We start from the raw sequence: 22,433 nt of genomic DNA, 5'->3' as shown, positions 1-22,433 counted from the left end.
CCTTTTTTAATCTCATCTTCAATGTAAAAAACTTGCTTGGCTTGAGATGAGAAATTAAATGGATCATCATGTAAATTTCGACCAGTGTGCATCAACTTTGAAAAATTGACACACACACCACCATTTGGGTATGTTTTGACACCTCTATGTACATCAACCCATTCACAACGAAACATTATAGCCTTGAAAGAACCATAATAGTCAAATTCCAATATTTCTTTGAGCTTTCCATAATACTCTTGGCATTCAGCTTCTACCATGGTTCCAGAATTTTTGAGTCTTTCGGAATCTCTCATGATCCATAGTATCAAATTTGTAACCATTGATCACCACACTTTTCATCCTTTTTACCCAGTTACTTAAACCACTAACTAAGGACTTTCTCAATTTTCCTTCTGTTGTGCTATCATCTAGATTATGGACCTATAATTAAAAAAAAAAGTTACACATAGATTGGTTATAAAAATAAATAAGACAAGTTTTCATCGTTTTAAGGCATATAACCTGGTTTTGCAACCAATCAGTGAACTCATTGATTATCCACTGGCTTTCAATACTCTCATTCCACTGCCTTCTTCCGACTTGATTCTCTTGTTGCCGTTTTTGTTCTATGAACTCACTTTTCAAAGTGAACAATTGTGTTATTATGTCGTTAAAAGTGATTATACTCTAAAGTTACTTATAATACTACTTATTCAAGCACTGGTTTCATCTTATCTTAATGAAGCAAAACATAGCGATGCGCTTGCTTTAAACTTTTGTCATCAAGACGAACATTATCTTTCTTTCCAAGTACACGACCACCAGAATTGTATAAATAAGTATAAATGTTTAGAACACCATCCTCATTCCTTTTCGGTCTGCTAAATATCGTCTTAACACTTTCTAAATATCTTGAGCAAAATGTAATTGTCTCCCATAACAAGTACCCTTCTGCTATAGATCCTTCATGTTGTGCTTTATTGCTTACATGAGATTTCAAAAAGGCTAAATACCTTAAAAACAAAGATTATATATGTTAATGTATATTAAAAAAAATTAATATGTGTTAAGTATTCTTTTATAAGGGTGGATATTGAGATATTTAGATATTAACCTTTTAATGAAATACATCCATCTATATTGAACTGGTCCGCTGAGTTTTACCTCGTCCACCAGATGAATGAGCAAATGAACCACGATGGTGAAAAATGTCGGTAGAAACTCTATGTCCATTCTACAAAGAGTTAACACAAGCTTTTTCTGAATGGAATCTAGTTCTTCAATAGTATCAATAGCGGGTGAACATATCTTCTTGAAAAAGTATGACAACTCCTCAAGCAAGTCAATAACTTTTGTGGCATTTGATGCTCTTAAAGAAACTGGAAGAATATCTTGCATAAGGATATGGTTGTCATGACTTTTCAAATTAATAAGTTTTCGCTGTTTCAAATTGACACATCTTTGTAAATAGACCCATATCCATCAGGAACTTTAAGTTTTTTTAACACTCTTAGAAATCGTTCCTTCTCTTCATTAGACATGGTGTATGCAGCTGGAGGCATATATTTTTGAGCCCGATTAGGATGAGGTTGAAGCCAAATATGAGGTTTTATGTTTTCCGTCTGAAGAGCCTTTCTAGCTTCTGGATCATCTCTGCTTTTATCTATATCTAATCGGGGTTCCTAATAGATTGTCACACACATTCTTCTCAATGTGCATTACATCTAAACTATGTCAAAGAAGATTATGTTCCCAATATTCCAATTCAAAAAGTGCACTTTGCTTCCACCATATAACATCATCAACATCAGCTTGATAATCATCATCAATATCTGTTGTACCTCTGTTTTTCCTTTTATTAGAAGCTTTTTTCGAGGTTCCATTAACATACTTAACCTGTTCTTGCTACTTCAAAACATCGGTCCCACTTAAAGGAGTTGGAGCAAGACTGTACTCTTCTTTCCCATCAAATAATTGAGCTTCGCACCGATAAGGATGATTAATTGGCAACCATTTTCGATGTCTAGGAAAGACAATTTTACCACCAAATGTATATGAATAAGTAGAATCTGCACAAGAAGGGCAAGCTTTATAACCTTTGGTACTCCATCCCGACAACATAGCATATGCTGGGAAGTCATTTATTGTGGAGTGTAAGGCCGCTTGCATGTTAATGGATTTGCCGCTGTAAGCATCAAAAGCATTTACACCTTTCCACAACAATTTCAACTCATGGATTAATGGTTGTAAGTACACATCAATATCAATACCAGGACCATATTTACACAGAATAATCAAGGACAAAATGAAAGATGATGACTTCATGCAGATCCATGGTGGAGGATTATAAGGAATTAAAACCACCGGCCATGTACTATAGTTAGTATTCATTAGACGATATGGATTAAAACCATCACTAGCTAATCCCAATCTAACACTACGAGGGTCGGCGGAAAATTCCTTATATTTTTCATCAAACTTTTTCCAAGCAACACCATATGTAGGGTGCCTTAGGATCTTATCATCCTTACGGTTAAAATGCCATCTCATGTTTTCTACTGTTTTAGAAGACATGTAAAGCCTCTTTAGTCTAGGTATGAGAGGAAAATATCGCATAACTTTAGCTGGCTCACCTTTCTTAACTGATTCATTCCCTTTCTCAATTGTGTCACCCTCCTTCCCTTTCATAGTTTTCCACCTTGATGTATGACAAATATGACACTCAATTTCATTGGCAAATTCCCCCCAATATAACATGCAATCATTTGGACATGCATGGATTTTTTCATATCCCAATCACAAATCTTTGATTATCTTCATCTCTTCATAGTAAGATGATGGAAACTCTTTAATATGAGGGAATGCATCATTTATAAGTTCAATCAATTTATTAAATGACTCGGCAGACCAATGAAACATACACTTAAGGTGAAACAGATGTAAGAGAAATGATAACTTTGAGAAAGTAGTACAACCCTCATATAGACCCTTGTTAGAAGCTTCCATGAGACGTTTATACTTTTCCACTTCTTCATAGTGTTAGTTGAAGGAATTTCTTCCTCTACCTCACAATGAAAATCAAACTCTTCATATATGTCATATGAACCTTCCTCGTCAAAATTCGTTTCATTTGATGATGGGGCTTGGAATTCATTAGTGGATTGTGTACTGTGAACCCCGAAAGCCGCTCTTAGTAGCTTATCCATATCATCTCGATCTACTTCCTTCCCATGATCACTAGGGGGCTTTAAGGTATTACTCTTTTCACCCTCATAATGGAAAATCCAGTTTCTATAATTCTTATAAAAATCGTAAAATAAAATGTGACATCCTACTTCTTCTAAAAGATGCCATTTATTTAACTTGCACTTATTACATGGGCATTTAGTGTTTTCCATCTTTAAGAGTATCCTTAGCCATCTTTAAGAATTTCATGCAACCCTCATAATAGGAAGATTTGCCTTTTGGTAAATCAATCCAACTAGTATCCATATCTACAATGAAATGTATAATAAAATTTAATATTTAATAATTATTAATGAGTATCAATAATGCCATCAACAATTTGGTATTAAATAATAATATTTAAGAAGAGTGTAACAACATATTCCATCACTTTGTTGATTTTTAGCTCGGTTAGTAAATACTTTACCAAGGTTTCCCCTTTTATAGCTTTTATATAATGTTATCAATGAGGTTGAGAAAAAAGGAAAATAATGATCAAACATAATAATACATGGCAGCATTCACAAAAAAATAGATATAGACATGTGATAATGTAATATAATCAATAAGCACAGAGATAAGACATAATGAATTATATATAATATACTACCTCACTACAAATCTACAAATTAATTACTTACATTTTTCATATATGCTCAATAACATAAATTATGTAAAACTATTTTGGGAGGGCTATGTACCAGACATATGACACGAAATTATAATATGCAATTATCTGACATATTAAATAATTTGAGAATTTGGGTAGTTACCTCGGTCAACTCACTAAGTGCAGCAACTATCACAACCTAAAACAATTTTTAGACAAGCTCCTCCTCTGTCACCTATTAAGCACAAAAACACAACTTCAAATTTTAAGATATGTCCTAAATATTAGCCTATTGGCTTAAGATTTATGTATATATTTTACATAAGTCAAACTTGTACAATTTTTAGTAATCTACTTGTTCACATATGGCTAACATTCTCAACATAAACATGTTTGATTAGAAACTTAAATGTTAACGAGCTAAGAAGACCAAGAGTATATGTTTCTCAAGAGTCCAGACAATATGTTTAAAAAAAGAATACTAACATTCTTCAGAGTTGTTTTTTGTGCTATAAATTTTGATTGTTTAAGAATATATGTCCTTTTATTCATAATATGATGCTTTGTTTTTAATATATTATATCATACTTTACCATATAGGATTTCCATTATAAGCAATCAATAAGAATAAAAAATTGTAGATTATATTATAACATGATGTCTTTTTTTTTTTTTTTTTAACTTATTTTGCTTCAGATTAGAAAATCAATTATAGTTGTTAGGATTATTAGTAGGTATATATATACACAACGGTGGGCTAATTTCATTTTCTTATTTTAAAAGTTAAACAAAGACAATGTACAATTAAGGATTTAAAAACATAAAACTAGAAGACTAATTTGTTTTGCAAACTCATTTTTTTATCACCAATTATAACAGTTCATATTCAACTGCCCATTCATGAGATACAAACTTAGCTCTGAATCTGAAACATTTTTTGGGGGAATTGTAAGAGGATCAGGTTAAAATTAAAGAATATCAATTAAAATATAAACCTCGTCATATGATAAAGAGAGTGGTAATTTATCTCTCCATAAAAAAGTTTTAACCCACAAACCCAAAAAAAAATAATCAAAATTTCACAAAATTAATACAAAAAACTCAACAATTCAATAAACATAATCAAGTATAACAAATACCAATCAAAATAAAAAGTATTATGAAAGAAGTATCTAATTAATTAGACCCTAACCTGTGATATATATTCTTGACTTCTCTACGTCCACCGTTTCGAAATCCTATTATCAAAATGAATTCCCAGAACATGCAATGAATAAACAAAGAAAATTTTGATAAGATATCAGCATAAGCAACCTAATTTGAGTGATATATCAACAAAAAACTACGAAATTGATGCCTATAACAAAGAGATTACGGAAAATTGATGACAAAAGCAAGGGGATTACCGAAAATTGAAGATAATACTGAAGAGAGGAACAAAAATTCAACAATTTCAAGCGGTTTAGCAGATCAGATGAGAACGTATAAGCATAGAAAAAGTTAGAGTTTAGTTAGGAGTACTGATGAGAACTAAAGGCTTTTTTATTTTTATTTTATTATTATTTCTTCAATTTATCATTTTGGTATACTGTAGAATTGTGGGCGGTTTCTTTTTTTTTTTTTTAAGTTTTTTTTATGTTGCCCGCTTACTTTTTCCCTAAAAATTTTGAAGTCCCGGGATGGATTTTAGTCACGTGCAGTAAGGCATGTTAATTTGAGACGCTTTTCTGTGTCAAGACCCAATTGTGACGTAGAAAAGCGTCGAAAAAACACGAAAACTAAATTTTATGCTAACGCTTGTTACTTGGCGTCGAGCAAACAACGTCTAAAAACTAAGGGATTTGTAGTAGTGTTGGTATTGGTCGAGTAAACTTTGTTACATGTCTTACACTTAGGTCCTGTTCTCTTCACCTTAAAAAAAAATATTAAGTAAAAATAATTTTAGTTCAGTAAAAATAAGTTCAGTTCAGTAAAATTCAGTTTTCTTAAAGAAGAATTATAATAGAAAATGAATAAAAATAATTTCAGTTCAGCAAAAATAATTTCAGTTCAGTAAAATTAAGTTAAGTTCAGTAAAAATAATTTAAGTTCAGCAAATATAATTTTGTTTCAGTAAAAATAATTTCAGTTCAGCAAAAATAAGATGAAGAGAACGGGGCCTTAGCATTGGTTCCATCCCTACTTAACAAAAAAATAATTCCAAACATTACTTTTTTAGTTAATAGAGGCCAATTCCTCTTCGGTACTGATCGCCGGATAATAGGTCGTGTTTACTATCCTAAATCAAATCAACAATTTATTTCTTAACTTAACTCTATCAAGTTAACACTAGATAGTGGTAAGCTAAGTTATACTTTGTATTTAATTAATAAGATATGAAATGCAACATAAAAAGATTATAAAATTTATCTATAAATTAACAATTTACATGAAACTATATATCGTATTAGCACATAGTTGACACACAAGTATTTGTATGGATAGATATTCAAATTTTGCATAAAATCTTTCTCACTTTAAATAATTCTATGTTAAATAAATTATTATTATTTTTTGTTATTAAATCTACTCTTTGGTAACACTCTATTTTTTTTTCTATTCGATAAATGATGCTCTTAAGAGATTTTATCACATCTTAATCACTTTTGCCAACATACTCATCTAGACTAGTCTCAGAATATACTTTTAAAGCACCATATTCCATATTTGATAAAAAAAATCCTTAATCCTTTGGTTAAGATTTGGAGGATTTCAATTCCTTATAAAAGGTTTCTTCACCAATGTAGGTCTAAAATTATACTTATAGAAAAAAACAATAATGAAAGCAACGCGAAAACCATTAATTTGTTTCTTAAGGGATTTTATATCTACTTGAATTGATAACCTCCATCTTCATACTTCTCAAACAACTGACAGTAGAATTCAAAAGAAACATATGACTTCTTTTTTACTTTCTTCTTCAGTTCATCATCAATTTTATTTCTCTTATCATTTTCTTTCTTACCTTCACCAACATCTTTTTTAGGTTCATTAACATCATCTAAACCCACAAAATTCTTCCAATATGTCTTCAATAATTCATCATGATTTGGGCCTTTCTTCATTTTAAAAACACGTTGGACAAATTTATCAATATAAGGAATAGCTAACACATCAACCATATCAGCACTATCTATATGAATAGGGTATTCCTTTTTACTAACAAGTAACACTCTAGACTTAGGATTAAAGTGGATTACCAAATACTTGTAAAAAAGTCTTACAATCTTCTCGTGAAAGTTAAGATGCAACAAATCACCAAATCCTATCGCTTTAACATCCTTCTTCTGCTCTTCACTGAATATTTCAATGACTTGATAAACTTTTAAAGGATTAGATTTAGTACCAACAGTAATATCCTCCATGTCAGCATCAGTACAATAACTGAAAAAGAAAAAAAAATAAGATAGTAATAGAAAGATATAAAGTGACTTGAACAATGTATTATCATAAAAAGATAAAACTAAACTATGAAAACCTATAACCAAACAATAACAATTTTAAACCTGACTATTAAAACCTAAAACTAAACAATCATAATTTTAAACTGACTATGTGATGAGTGTCATTTATTGCACTCATTTAGCCTCTTTTAGGATGAATTTTGATTGCTTTTATATCTCTTTTATCCCTTTTCCTTTAGTTTAACTTGATATTTTTCTAGTTTTTATTTTCCTTAGTTGTTTTCCCATTTTCTTGCATTTCTTAGTTTATTTTGCCTTTTCTCCTTTATTTGTTTGCTTCTCTTTGATTTCAGGAGATTGGTGATGTTTAAAGAGCTCAATGGCCTTTTCTTGAGATTTATAAAGCTCAAGATGCAAGCCGGCCCCTCCCTTTGAAACTCAAATGTGTAGGAGTGCAAAAACCAAGTCTTCAAGGCCGCCCTCTCAAGCTGCGTGGGTGACGAGGGGAAAAACTAGGTCGTTGACTAATCCTCCCTAAGTCAAACTAAATTTATAAACACTTTAGAAACCTAAATACAAGTATAGAGGTAAGTCAAGGGTCGAACCCAAAGGAACGGTTATGTTCAAGAGCTCTCAATTTGGGCGCCTAAGCTAGGTTGAAGTCGAAGGTAAAGAGGTAACATTAACAACTAACAAACAAACAACCAAACAAATAAAACACTAGGAATGAGGATCAACCAATAATCATGACAATTGTAATAACTTGGGACAAACATGTCAATCAATGATTGTGAAGACTAATGATAAGAGCTATCAATTGGAATAAAAGAGCTATCTCCTAATCGTTAAGCTAGATGTCTCTACGAATAACAAACTAAGAGAATCACAATCCAAACCAATTGATAATTGCAATTCCTAAATCAATTGGTCGTGTCATTAGAAATTACAATGCAATCTAGCATAATTCTAAAGGCCTAATCGAATTACACACATGTAAAATTACATTAATCACTTTAATCTCAAACAATCAATCAACACAATTCCCAAATTAATCACAATCAAATCAATCATACAAGTTTCACCCAATTCCTAGCCAAACAACTACTCAAGAATCATCATCTATCAACAAACAACTAAAGAAATCAAGAATCAACAAAATATGAAGAACAATTACACTAATGAAGATCAAACATCAAAATCAAACCAAACAAACATGAAGTTAAACAAAGCATTAAAATGAGATAGAGTTAAAAATCCTCATTGATTGATTATGGAGATCTTCAATACAATTGTCACCTTGAATCTTCAATCTCTTAAATCCCCAATGAAATCTCTCACTTTCTCTCTCTAAAATCTACTCCTAAAACTAACCCTAGATCTAGAGAGAGAAGCTCTCAACTAAGCTAAAATATTGATGAAAATTATGTCTTAAACTTCATACAAAAATCGGATTTAAAATAGATATTTATAAGAGGCGCAAAACGAAATCGAGCGAAACCGGAAAACCCACGTTTGCGCGCCCTCGCACGGGGCTTGCGCACCCGCTCAAGGGAGGTGTACGCCAGCGCAAGTGGGCTGCGCGCCCGCGCCTTTCTGGGTTTCTTCCGACTTCTTCGATGCTCAATGCGTTCACAAAAGGGTCTTCGAGTGCACGAGGTATGATGATGATAGACACTATGCATGGCAGATTCAAATGGACTCTACGGTGGGTTCAACACCACATCTTCATGAGAGCACGACTTGAGGGTGCAAGAGCTAGAACTTAGAGCATCCACTTCCTTGCATCTTGAGCTTTCCCAATGCTATGAGCTTACTCCAAAAGCATCTTCCAACTTAGAAAACCACCAATATCGAGACCCGAACCTCGTACAATACCTACAACCACAAAAAGAAGAGAAATAAAGGAGAAAACACAAGAAAAACCATAAAAACACAAAACAAGAGAGAAAAGGGAAATAAAGAGAAATTACATAAAACTAAGCATTTATTAAGAAAGAAAGCTATGAAAAGATGGTAAAAACAACCTAAATACTCATCAAATGAGTGCCATAAATGGCACTCATCAGTGGGCATTAAATCGGTGTTGAACCTATTTCATTGCGGCCGTGCAGCCTTCCTCCCCCTGTTCCGTACCCATTTCATTGCGGCCGCGCATGTAGAGGAGAGGGCGCGCTTATTGGGGTTCTTTTTGGAAGTTTAACTAACTCCTCCTTGGTTAGTTTTACTATATATATAATTTCTTCATTTCTAGAGAGAGGATGAATGGAGAATTAGATTAGAATTTGTAATAGATTGGACTTTTAGAGAGAGAAATTCAATTTGGGGAAACTTTTGTTCTTAGATTTAAGAGAGAGAAACTTGGTGATTTTGATGAATGCTACTTTCAATCTTCTTCCTCTTTGCTTTTGATCAAAGTTTTGTAAGAATTCTTTACTCTTTAATGCAATTTTAGTTTTTGATTCTTGATATTTGATTGAATTACTTGTTGTTTGTTTGATTTGATTTTTGATAGCTTGAGTATATTTTGAATACAATGTTGATGATGAAATTGGTGATTAGTTTAGTTTTGCTATTCAATTTCGCAATGTGTAGTGAGTAGATTACCTGTTAGGGATATGGTGAAGCATGTATGAGTGATAATTCATGGCTAATTGGGGGATTTTGATTGATCAACATTGTGATTAAATTAGTTGGTGAAATTTGTGCATGTGTTTGATATCTTGAGGAGTGATCAACCTTAACTATCAAGCTAGATTGCATAATAGTTTTCAATGATACGAAAATTAATTTGGAAGCTATTATTATCGATTGATCTTGTTTTGCGATTTTCCTTTGAAGTCATTTGTAGAGACATCTAGCCTGACCCTAGGAAATAGCTCTTTAAGTGATTTTGATTGCATTTTCCACCTTCCCTCACATTGTTTGATTGGTTGAATTCTTGCCCAATTAGTATGATTGTCATGAGTGCATGTGGATCCTAATTCCCTATCATCCTTAATATCGTTCTTGTGTTCATTTAGTAGTGTTGTTTAGTTTGTTTAGATTCAACCCTTACCTAGACTTCGGGATAGATTAACTAGAGACTTTAGCTTATACCTCATTCCGTCGGGTTCGACCCGGACTTACCCCTATATTTAGGGTTGGGTTTGGTTATAAATTTGGTTTTGATTGGGGATACTTAGAAATCAACTACCTAGGTTTTCCTCGGGTAAAAAATGGCGTCGTTGCTGGGGAGTGGCATGGTTATTTGCTATTGTTGATTGAGTTTATTCCATTTTATTTGAAAACATAAAATGATTTTCTTTCTTTTAGGCTACATTTGTAGCCGTGCTACTAATCTTTTCTTTGAGATTGTATGTGTAGATCTTATGTTCGTTCTCTATTGCCTTTCGATCTGGAAATTGAAAGGACAATTACAAAGTTGAGAGTTGCTAGACGTTCTCCAAGGCAAGAAGAAGAGCAAGTCATCATGGGAGATAACCAAAGAGTGCATTGAAGGAGTTAGGAGTTTCGGGAGCCTATAGGTATGAGAGTGAGATTGCTCTACCTACGACACCGGCAAATGACTTTGAGATTAGATCGGCCATGATTACCTTGATAGAGTGGCGTCAATATAGTGGTGCAAAGCATGAGAGTCCCCTCAACCATCTTAAGGAGTTCGAGAAGTATTGCAATACCATCAAGGTGAATGGGGTTTCTTAAGAGTTTATTTGCCTTAAGCTTTTCCCTTTTTCTCTCATTGGACGTGCATTGGAGTGGTTAGACAAGGAGGTGAAACCAAACTCTTTGAGGACATGGGATAAAGTGACTAAGGAGTTTTTATCTCGGTTCTACCCACAAAAAAAGACGGCCGAAGCAATAGCTCTCATTCAAAGCTTCAAGCAAAAACCCAATGAAAGTCTTTATGAGGCGTGAGAGAGGTACAAGGAATACCAAAGAGACTACCCACACCATGGGATTCCTACCTATCAAATCATCCAAATCTTCTATGGAGGTCTAAGCCTTCGAGGAAAATCTTGCCTTGATGCGGGAGCCGGAGGACCAGTAATGAACTAGATGGAGGAGGAAGTGGTGGATGTCATTGAAGATGTAGTGAGGCATTATATGGATTGGCAAGATGATGAGCGTGAAACAACAAGCAAAAATGGTGCTTCGGTGTACTCGGTTGATCACATCAATGCCATCAACAACTTGTCCTCACAAATCTCGGAATTAGGGAAGGAAATGACCTCTATCAAAGCCAAACTTGAGAGTGCTTCATCACAAGCACCGATTCTTCCCTCCCAAAATAAGGGGAGAGGTACATTTCCTAACTCAAATCCCCTTCCCTCTTCTAGCAACATGTCCAGTGGTTATATGTTTTGTGATTTGTGTGATTCATATGATCATGATGCTTCAAATTGTCCTAATGCTTCTTTTGATGGATGTGATGACTATGTTGGTAATGAGGATGAACATGTAAATTATGTGTCTAATAACAATGTTGGACGTAGATTTGATAATCAAAGAAATAATGGGAATAGGAACTATCATAATGGGAATTTTGATAATTATAACCATAATGGGGGTTATGGTAACCAAGGAAACCAAGGTTTCCGAGGCAACTATAACCAAGGTTATGGTGGTCAAAACAAAGGTCAAGGATATGGGAACCATAATCAAAATTATGGTAATCATATACAAAGTGGCCAAAATCAAGGTCGGGGCAATTGGAGTAACCAAAATCGAGGCATTTTTCAAAATAACAATCAAAGTGGTCCCCCACCCGGTTTCACTCCAAAGGCTCAAGGTCAAAATGATAGCTCTTATGCATAATCATCTTATTCTAGAGGTAGTTTGGAGGATGTAATTGAAAATTAAATCAAGGTGTTGAACACTTACATGTCATCTAGTGATAAGAAGTTTAATGATATGATGGCTTATAGTAAGAAGTTGGAGAATCAAATTTCTCAATTGGCAAATGTTTTGAAAGAGCATGCTAGCCCTTCTTCTCTACCATCTCAAGGTTTAGATCCCAAGAGACCAATTAATGCCATAGTGACAAGAAGTGGTAGGATTCATGAGAATGTAGAGCCTAAGAAGAGTGAGGTTAAGGAGAGTCCTAAGGAAGTTTTGGTTGAGGATGAGGAAGAAAAAAGCTCTTTGAGTGAGGATGTAGGTGAAAAACCAATTGAAAAAGAAAAGGAGAAAGTAAGAGAAGTTATCAAACCCAAGCTCACATACCCCCAAAATTTCAATAGGCACAAACTAGATGAACAATTTGGCAAATTCATAGAGATGCTTAGGCAACTTCATCTTACCCTTTCATTTACCAATGTCATTGGCTAAATGCCGAATTATGCAAAATTTCTTAAGGACATATTGAGTGGAAAAAGAACTTGTGATATGGCGGAAACGGTTAGCTTAACCGAGAATTGTAGTGCAATCATTATGAACAAGATGTCGCCCAAGTTGAAGGACCCCGAAAACGTTTCTATCCGTTGTGCTATCTATAAGATGCAAATTGATAATGCCTTGTGTGACTTAGGAGCTATTGTTAGCCTTATTCCATATTCGGTTTATCAAAGACTTGAGTTAGGGGAGCTTTCGCCTACTAATATGACCTTCTAACTAGCCGATAGATCAATTAAGATTCCATAAGGTAAGGTAGAAGATATTCCTATCATACTTGGTAGACCTTTTCTTGCTACCTCAGGTGCCATGATTGATGTTAAAAGTACTAAGATTTCTCTCAAAGTTGGAGAAGAAGTCATTGAATTTGATTTAAATGAAAGCATGAAATATCCTTCTTCTTCACTTGAAAATTGCATGAGAGTTGAAATCTTGGATGATATCGTGAATTTTGTGCATGAGAACTTGCTCACTTCTAATGATCCACTCGAGTGTGTTTTGTTGAACAGGGAAAAGATAGGTGAGCATGGGAAGGAAATGACATTTTTTGAAAGAGTCATTGATGCATTGCAAGTGGCCTCAACTAAGGAAGGTAAAGGTGTTCCAATTGTAGAGCTCAAACCTCTACCATCACACCTTAGATATGAGTTCTTGGGCCCTAATTCTACTTATCCCGTTATTGTTAGCTCCTCCTTGAGTGAGAGTCAAGCTCAAGAGCTATGTGCTGTTTTGAGAAGGCACCAGGGTTCTTTGGGTTATACAATTAATGACCTTAAAGGTATAAGCCTGGCTTTATGTTCACACCATATCACTCTTGAGGAGGGCGCCTCACCTAGCATTGAAAGGCAACGAAAGCTACACCCTCAAATAGGGGAGGTAGTTAAGAAGGAAATCACTAAGCTATTGGATGCGGGAATCATATTACCAATTTCTAGCTCTAGATGGGTTTCCCTGGTCCACGTTGTCCCAAAGAAAGGAGGCATGACCGTTGTAGAGAATGAGAGAGGTGAGCTCATTCCTACAAGGACGGTCACGGGATGGAGAATGTGTAAAGACTATCGACGTCTAAACACATCCACCAAAAATGATCATTTTCCTCTTCCCTTCATTGATCAAATTCTTGAAAGACTAACAAGGCACACGTATTATTGTTTTATTAATGGATATTCCGGGTTTTTTCAAATTCTTATTCACCCGGATGACCAAGAGAAAACAACTTTCACTTGTCCATATGGAACTTTTGCCTATAGGAGAATGTCATTTGGGCTTTGCAACGCCCCCGCCACTTTCCAACGATGTATGATGAGAATATTTGGAGATATGTTGGAAGAAGAAAATGGAGGTGTTCATGGATGATTTTTCGGTAGGTGGTGTTTCATTTGAAGCTTTCCTTGAGAATCTTGAGAAATGTTTGGCTCGATGTGAGAAGGTGAATTTGGTTTTGAATTGGGAGAAATGTCATTTCATGGTTGAGGAAGGCATTATCCTTGGTCACAAAATCTCTCACAAAGGCATAGAGGTGGACAAGGCAAAGATTGAAGTGATTGAAAAGCTTCCACCTTCGGTTAATGTGAAAGGAGTGAGATCTTTCTTAGGGCATGCCAGGTTCTATTGAAGATTCATCAAGGATTTCTCTTATTGCAAAACCTCTCAATGATCTTCTTCAAAAGGATACCGTATTTGTATTTGATGATAGATGCTTGGAAGCTTTCAACAAGTTGAAAAAAGCTTTGATCTCTACTCCCATTGTCCAAGCCCCGAGATGGGATTTGCCTTTCGAGTTCATGTGCGATGCTAATGACACGACCATTGGGGGAGTGCTAGGTTAAAGGGTGGATAAGAAGCTTTATGCCATCTACTACATGTAAAAACCCTTAATGGAGCTCAAAGAAACTACACAACAACAGAAAAGGAATTCTTGGCAATTATGCATGCTTTTGAAAAGTTTTGTTGTTACTTGTTGGGTTCTAAGACCATTGTCTTCACAGATTATGCGGATCTCAAATATCTTTTTTCCAAAAGGAATCCAAGCCTAGGTTGATCCGTTGGGTGTTCGAGCTTCAAACTTTTGATATAGAGATTAGAGATAAAAAAAAGGAGCAGAAAATGTTGTGGCGAACCATCTTTCTCGCCTTGAAGATTCCCAAATTTGTGACGATGGTTCTACAATTGAGGATAGGATTCTTGATGACTCCTTGTATGCCATTGATGTGAAGGCGCTTCCATGGTTTGCCAATTTGGTAAATTACCTTGCATGTGGGGAGTTTCCACCTTCATTCTCCAAGAATCAAAGAAAGAAGCTCAAGAGAGAGGCTAAGCACTATTTGTGGGATGATCCTATCTTGTACAAACGAGGTGTTGATGGCTTGCTAAGGCGTTGTGTTCCAAATGAGGAGGTGCCAAATGTTTTGAAAATGTGCCACTAATTTTTTTTGTATTTTTCATTTTTCCAAAGCAGTAAAACTATACTAAACACACCAAAAACAAAAAGAAAGAAACCATACCTCAATCCAAAAACTCCCCCAAGCCAAACGTCACCTGGTTTTAGAAAGAGAAGGAGAACAAAAGAAAAAGACAAAAAGAAAAAAAAAGAAAGATAAAAAAACGGGGGAAAAGGGTGGTGGCACGCCCGATCGGGGGAGAAAAAGGGACTGTAACTCGCTAACCTCGCGCCCGATTGGGCAGTTTCTCGCCCGGTCGGGCGAAAATTTGTCCTCGATATCGATCCTTCACGCACCCGGTCGGGCGCCATCTCGCTCAGTCGGGCAAAATTTGTCGTATACGGACCCTTTTTGGCGCCCGATCGGGCGGATGTTCATTCGGTCGGGTAAAATTGAGGCCGCAATCTTTCTTCTTATCGCGCCCGATCGGGCGCAAGATCGCTCAGTCGGTCGGATCTCCCGTGGCTTGAACTAGGGTTTCTTCTTTATTACTTGCAAGGGACACCTCTTTGGCCTTAAATTGCCTTAGTTCTTCACTTGACTGAGCTATTGTCACTCGGTCAAGTGGGACTTGCATTACGGGCTCGGTCCTCGCAACTTGCTCACTTTTCTCCACTTTCTCATCATCAAAACCAAGCCCTTCACAATATAGAGCTTGTTCTATTGCATCCACTTCTTCCTTCCATGTATTGGTTTTTCCTGTAGAAGATGCAACACAAGATACCGCCTCCAAGGGATCTTTAACAAGAGCTTGGGGCTCATTAGAACAATGATTATCGACCACATTGATCTAAAACACTTCTCCTCTATCATGGGGCTTTTAGGGGCATTATTCAAATTGAAAACAATATTATCATCCCCCACTAATAGTGTCAATTTACCACTTTTCACATCTATAATTGCTCCTGCAGTATGAAGGAATGGTCTACCCAAAATAATTGGAGTTTGCAAATCCTCCGTCATATCAAGAACAACAAAATTAACAAGTATATAAAATTTACCTACTCTAAAACACCTAAAGGGTATTTAAAAGAACGGTCGGCCATTTGCAGAGTAATATTGGTAGCTTTTAATTTACCCATATTTAGCTTAGAACACACAGACAATGGCATAACACTAACACTAGCACCCAAATCACATAATGTATTATCAATCATCAGAGTGCCAATATGACAAGGGATAGAAAAACTACCCGGATGTTTTAGTTTAGGTGGAGATTTATTTTGTAGTACGACACTACATTCTGCAGTGAAAGCAACTGTCTCTACCTTACTAATAGATCTTTTCCTCGTCAAAATCTCTTTCATGAATTTAGCATACGCAGGAATTTGTGTAATTAATTCCGTAAAAGGAACTGTTACCTGCAAGTTTTTCACCATCTCCAAGAACTTATCAAACTGCTTATCCAAATTAGTCTTCAAATGTCTATTGGGGAATGGTAATTTGATGGTTGGCTTTTGAACATCGCCGCTCTTATCTTGAGTTGCAACCTTCCTTGGAGTTCTACCCTGCAATGTATTATCAAAAATATTAGTACTATTGTAACACCCCCAAATCTCCCTCTACGAAAATACCATTATAATACGTATAATTATATCGTAGAAATAAACTTGGGCGTATTACCGCCGCGTGATTACGCAAGGCTACTCAAAATACTTAACTCAACAACAAAACTTGCAGCGGAAACTCAACTTTCTTTTATTAATACTTATAAAAATAGTAACATTGTTATGAGTACTCAAAATAAAGATGAGACCAACATTCCTAAACTAGGTGAAACCATTCCCGGGACTCCATATGCTCAATATTGACTCCACCTGAAATTAGTCAACACTGCTTACCATAACGGTAAACAGGGCGAACCAAAACAAATAAGAAATACGGATTAGCAAATTATGCTAAGTACGATAAGTGCAAGATAATGTAAACTCAATTTATTTGCAAACATGCTTTAAAAATCAATTCCAATAATTAATCCAATAATTTCAAAACTCATTAATTCCAAAACCGATTCCAATGATTCAATATTCAAAATAATAGTTAATAAAACCAATTCCTTTATTAAGAACCAATTTCTTTTAATCCAATTCCTCACCCAAGTGTGCACACCCCCCAAAGCTAGTCTCCTTATATTATAAGGCTATTCTTGAGGAAATACCCGGTCATACAAAGTCCAAGGACTTATCAATAAACCAAATCCGCATAGTGGGATTACCAACATGCTTATAAAGCATTAATAATAATAATTCAATGGTTCAATAAATCCTTTTAATATCCAATAAATTCCAATATAATTCAAACTCCTTTTTAAGAATTCCACATACTTTCAAAATCAAAACCTTTTAAGTAGATACTTGAGAATAAAATCTCATATTAATAACTTTTCAAAATCAATAACTCTTCCTTGAAAATCTTTTATTTAATTCAACAAACCTTTTAAAATCAATTCCTTTATTTAAACATGATAAGTAATTCAAACCATTCAAAACATGATTTAAAAATCAATCATTCAAAATACTTTTATTAAAATCAATACCTTCAAACATAATTTATTTCAAAATCATAATTCAAATCAATTTAATTCAATCACCAATCAAATCATGTAAAACATGTTATTCAAACCAATCACTTTCAAAGGTATCTAGCCACCTAAACGTACCTTGATCCTTGCTAGAAAAACCACACAAAAAGAACCTTAAGAACCTTGATTCCGAATATCAATCAACACTTCGCACTTTCAAAGTTCAATCACGAATACACCTTGCAAATAACATAACCATAAGGTTATCACAACATAAACTCAAATCTAATGTGCATGGACTATAAAAATCTTTTAAAATAATACTTTAATATAAAATTATAACTTTGAAATAGGTATTTGTATTTTAGAAAACTAACCATGAAGAAGATAAAAGAATAGGATTAAAGAGAATTGAATTTTCGTTGGAAAGAATAGGCAGAACTTGCAGAGGTCATAACTCCTTCAATATAACTCTGAATTGGGTGATTCTAGAGCCTAACCTCAAGGATTTTTCGAGAGGAACAATCTTCTGTGAAACATCAATACCCCAAAAACTGACCAGAAGTGCCCGAAAACTGGCTTCAAAGGTATACGAGATACTATTTGTATAAAAAAGAGGAGAAGAAAAGTATGAAAAGGTTTAGGGAAATGAAGAATAAGAGAGAAGAAGAGAATAGGGTTTTTGGTGTGAAAAATATGAGAGGTATGAAGGGGTATTTATAGGCTAGCTCATGCAAGAATTATAGCAAGAGAATGTGGGAAGAATTATGGCAAGTAGGGTTTAAGAGATTACTTGGAGAAGTGAGTAAAAGCATTAAGGAAAGTTTGGATGTTAAGGTGATTGTGTATAATTGAATATGGAATGTATGTATGTCATGAAAAATAATAAGGACATTGGAATTACTTGGGGAATAATTAAGAAGAATGAATGACAAGAAAATATGATGATTAGATATTAAAAAGATAGAGAAATAGAATTAAGGAAAATAAGATATTTTTGAGGAGATAATTAAAAATATAATTTACCAAAATAAGTCACCCAAAAATCCATCATGGTGGCTTTAGATATTTAGGGAATTAATTTGCTAGTTTTAAGGAATTAAAAATAATTGTGTAAATAATATTTATTGTATAAAATAATTAATTAATAAAATTCCAATTACTCACTAAATAAAATAACTAAGAAAATCATATTTTCTACACATAGAAAATCCGAAAATCATAGTTAGTAATTTAGGAATTTTCGGCCATATTAAATAATTAATAAAATGTTATTTTGCTTTAATTAAAATATCCGAAATATGTAAATAATTCGGTTTTTAAAATAAGATAAATGGATAATAAATCTTATCCAAAATAATGATTAGATTTCAAAATATTTTTGGCGCCAAAATTCAAATATTATTTTGGCTCCAAATAATAAATTTACTAAAATACCCTTTTTAGAAAATACTAATTAATTAATTAATTAGAAAATATGTTTCAAAAATACGGGGTATTACAACTACCCTGGAGCCCTGCAGGGCTAATAGCAACACTTGGTTTAACATAATCAAGATTAGCATTTTTCATTAAAACAGGTTCATCATCTCTGGGCATAGGAGGCTCATCATAGTGTGAACCACTCCTTAGGGTAATTGCAAAAGCTTGATCTATAGGTCGCACTGGCTGCGATGGTAGGGCTCCCTGTTGGCGGGCTTGTAGAGTAAAGGAAATTTGCGCAATTTGATCATCAATGATTTTATTATGGGCTAAGATCGAATCAATTTGAGCATCTCTACTCTCCATGTGCTTTTGCATATTTCCTAACATCGCTCTAATTTCTGACAAAGCAGGGTTAGTAGGTGGAGGAGTTTGTGGTTGGGATTTCTGGCCAGAATTGGGATGGTAATATTTCTACTGTGGTTGTTGTGGTGCTTATGATTGTTGTGGGGGCAGCGGGTTTTGAATATTGGTTCTCTGGTAAGAAAGATATGGATGGTTCCGGAACCCAGGATTGTAGGTGTTGGAGTATGAGTCATTCTGCCTATAGGCTTGAAAGGCATTAACTTGCTCTATGGAACTCCTGCACTCTTGTTCCCAATGACCTATAATTCCACAATATTCACAGAAAGCATCATTAGAATTATTATTAATAGCAGAAACATTAGCTATCTTAGCAGTACTAAGATTATCTAATTTCTGACAAATAGAGGTTAATTGAGCTTGCAAAAAGGATACGAAGTCAACACTATGTTTTCCTTTGTTAGCAAAACCTCTAGGATTCCCATATTGGGAATTGTGAATTGCCATATCTTCGATAACTTGACCTGCATCATCAACATTAAGATTCATAAACCTCCCACTAGCTGCAGAATCTAAAATTGTTCTAGATGAATTTCCAATCCCATTGTAAAAGGCTTGGATCAACTGCCACTGTGCTAAATTATGGTGTGGACACTCTCTCTGCAGATCCTTGAATCTTTCCCAAGCCTCATATAAAGTTTCATCTGGCTCTTGGGCAAAATTTTGAATTGCACTCCTTAGTAAAGATGTCCTCTCTGCAGGGTAATATTTGTTATAAAAATTCAAAACAAGAGTCTCCCAGTTAGTAATACCAAGCGCATTTTTATTCAAACCATTAAACCACAATTTAGCTTTTCCACATAAAGAGAAAGGAAAAAGGATCTCCCTGATTTGGTCTTGTGTGACCCCAGCTTGCCTAATGGTATTGCAATATTGACAGTAATCTACAATATGAAGATTTGGGTCTTCACCCTAAGCTCCACTGAATTGCTTCCTTTCTATCATCGTGTTAAATTGGGGTTTAATCTCGAATTGCACTCCATCAAGGGCCGGAGTAGGATTGAGATATGGAAAATCCGTCAGCGACGGCTGCGAATAATCGCTGGGCTTTTTAGGTGGATTTCCTGTCATCTCTGATTCTGGTTCTGAAGAAACTTTTGAATCACTGGAATCAGATGGAGAGTCCCTAGGGATATCACCCCCAAAACTTGCTAGTATTTGCCTGTTCAAATTCTTTTGTCTATCAAAAGAACGCTCAATCTCAGGATCGAAAGGGATGTAACCTGATCTGGAACACCTGGGCATAAAAAAAGAACTAGACGACAAATATGAGAACTGTCCCAAAGAACTTACGTTCTCTGGGATGAAGGAGAATAATCTAGATTACAAAAACAATTAGAAATAAAAATAAAACCGTTTCCCCGGCAACGGTGCCAAATTTTGACAAGATAAAGTCGTATCACCTAATCAAAAGTATTACCTAAGTCCTCTAACTAATGTAGATAGGGAAGTAGGGTCGAATCCACAGGGAAACAAGTCTTTCTATTCCTAATTAATTATTATAATCTAAACTATCGAGTAACTAAAATTGTTGTTATTAAAAGGAATTATACTACGGAGATTAAGATTAGGGAGAAATCAATTAATAAAAGGCCTAGTGTTTTGGGTGTTTTTGTCCCTTGGGAGAGTTACAACTCGAAGACTGGTCCTGCTGACTCTGTACCTGCAAAAACAACGGAGACACCGGTTGGGTGGTGCTCCGCCTCCAATGCTCAAGTTAGTAACTTGAAGGAGAATAAAAAGTGCGGAAATTTAGGTGGGGATCTGCTTGGATTCCAAGCTCAGGAGTTCTCTGATGAGAGAGAAAGTAGGATGTAATAAATGATAGTAAATTTCTGAATGTCCCCCATTTTGGGGGAATATCTCCCTATTTATAGGGTCATTGGGAAAAGTGCCCCTCCCTAGGTCATTCTGACCTATGACTGATGGGCTGCGCCGCCAAATAGCAGATTTTGGGGAATTGGGCCCTTGAAGGCCGCAATTCTAAGGAAGTATCTGGAGAGGCCACGTGTCAGCTGGAGATTGGCCAAGGATGACCTGCCAGCCTCTGACACGTGGCACCCCCTCATTGGTCCACTTGTCTAGGGTAAAAATTCCCTAAACACCTAGGGTCACAATTTCACCAATAATTAATATTTCGGGATAAAACATAACAATCAATAATTAACATTTCACATATAACATGATTAACAGGCTCTTGCAATTTATTAATCAACATAGATCTAATAGGCTCTCGCAATTTACTAGATCTTAAGTTCCTATTGAAAATAGCCTTTTGTAGACACCCAAATGTGTCTCCCCAAAACCAAAGCCAGTGATGAATATCCTTCACGTCATTTGATTATCAAATAAGGTGAAAGTGTGAAAAGTCTAGTGATGTGGTTGTTTTTATTAAAATATCTTTATTTCTGTTTTTGAAAATATTTCTTTTTATGTTATATTTATGAAAATAGCCAGTCCAATTTAGTTTGGTCCATGGTAAGGGTCCAATAATAGTGTAGTTTAATCGGGCTCGAAAAGAGCGTTCCAACGATATATTATAAGCCCAATTCCGATGAATAATGAGGAAGTTATGGCTAAAATACTAAATTAGGCCCGAAATGATTTTATATGTGGTCCAATGATCTAGAGGAGGGCCTATTAATTATTATTCGTAAAGTTATTAGGATTGAATTTTAATATTCTAGAATAATCTAGAAGGTTCTTTTAAATTATAATGAGATTAGGATTGATAATTATATTTTAAGAGTTTTATTTGGAATAAAATAAGTGTTTTATCACAAAACCTGATTTTAATCTGATCAACGTGGAATTAGTTGTTTAATCATATTTAGAAGAGGATTCCGCGTACAAAGAACGTCTCATCTTTTAATTAGCGCCAAACAACAGAGTTTGTCGCCAGACGACAGAGTCTGTCGCCTGGCGCTAATGTCTGTCGCCTGGCGCTAATCCTGTCGCCTGGCGCTGATGTCTGT

General features: G+C 34.9%; 1 non-coding gene and 1 pseudogene across 1 annotated transcript; one reads left to right on the top strand and one right to left on the bottom strand.

The window, feature by feature from the left end:
* Window positions 1-11,121: 11,121 nt before the first annotated feature.
* LOC145565922 (small nucleolar RNA R71) lies at window positions 11,122-11,219 on the bottom strand (annotated as a pseudogene).
* An 8,816-nt stretch (window positions 11,220-20,035) lies between these two features.
* LOC145565869 (small nucleolar RNA R71) lies at window positions 20,036-20,142 on the top strand. Its single transcript, XR_014095234.1, has one exon. It is a non-coding gene; the product is annotated as a small nucleolar RNA R71 (small nucleolar RNA).
* The last annotated feature ends 2,291 nt before the right edge of the window (window positions 20,143-22,433 follow it).

Source organism: Chenopodium album, chromosome 10 (genome assembly GCF_948465745.1).
Source record: "Chenopodium album chromosome 10, dcCheAlbu1.1, whole genome shotgun sequence".
In the NCBI taxonomy this organism is placed as follows: domain Eukaryota; kingdom Viridiplantae; phylum Streptophyta; class Magnoliopsida; order Caryophyllales; family Amaranthaceae; genus Chenopodium; species Chenopodium album.
The sequence above is the reverse complement of the archived record's forward strand: the minus strand, read 5'-3'. Positions and strand labels throughout refer to the sequence as shown.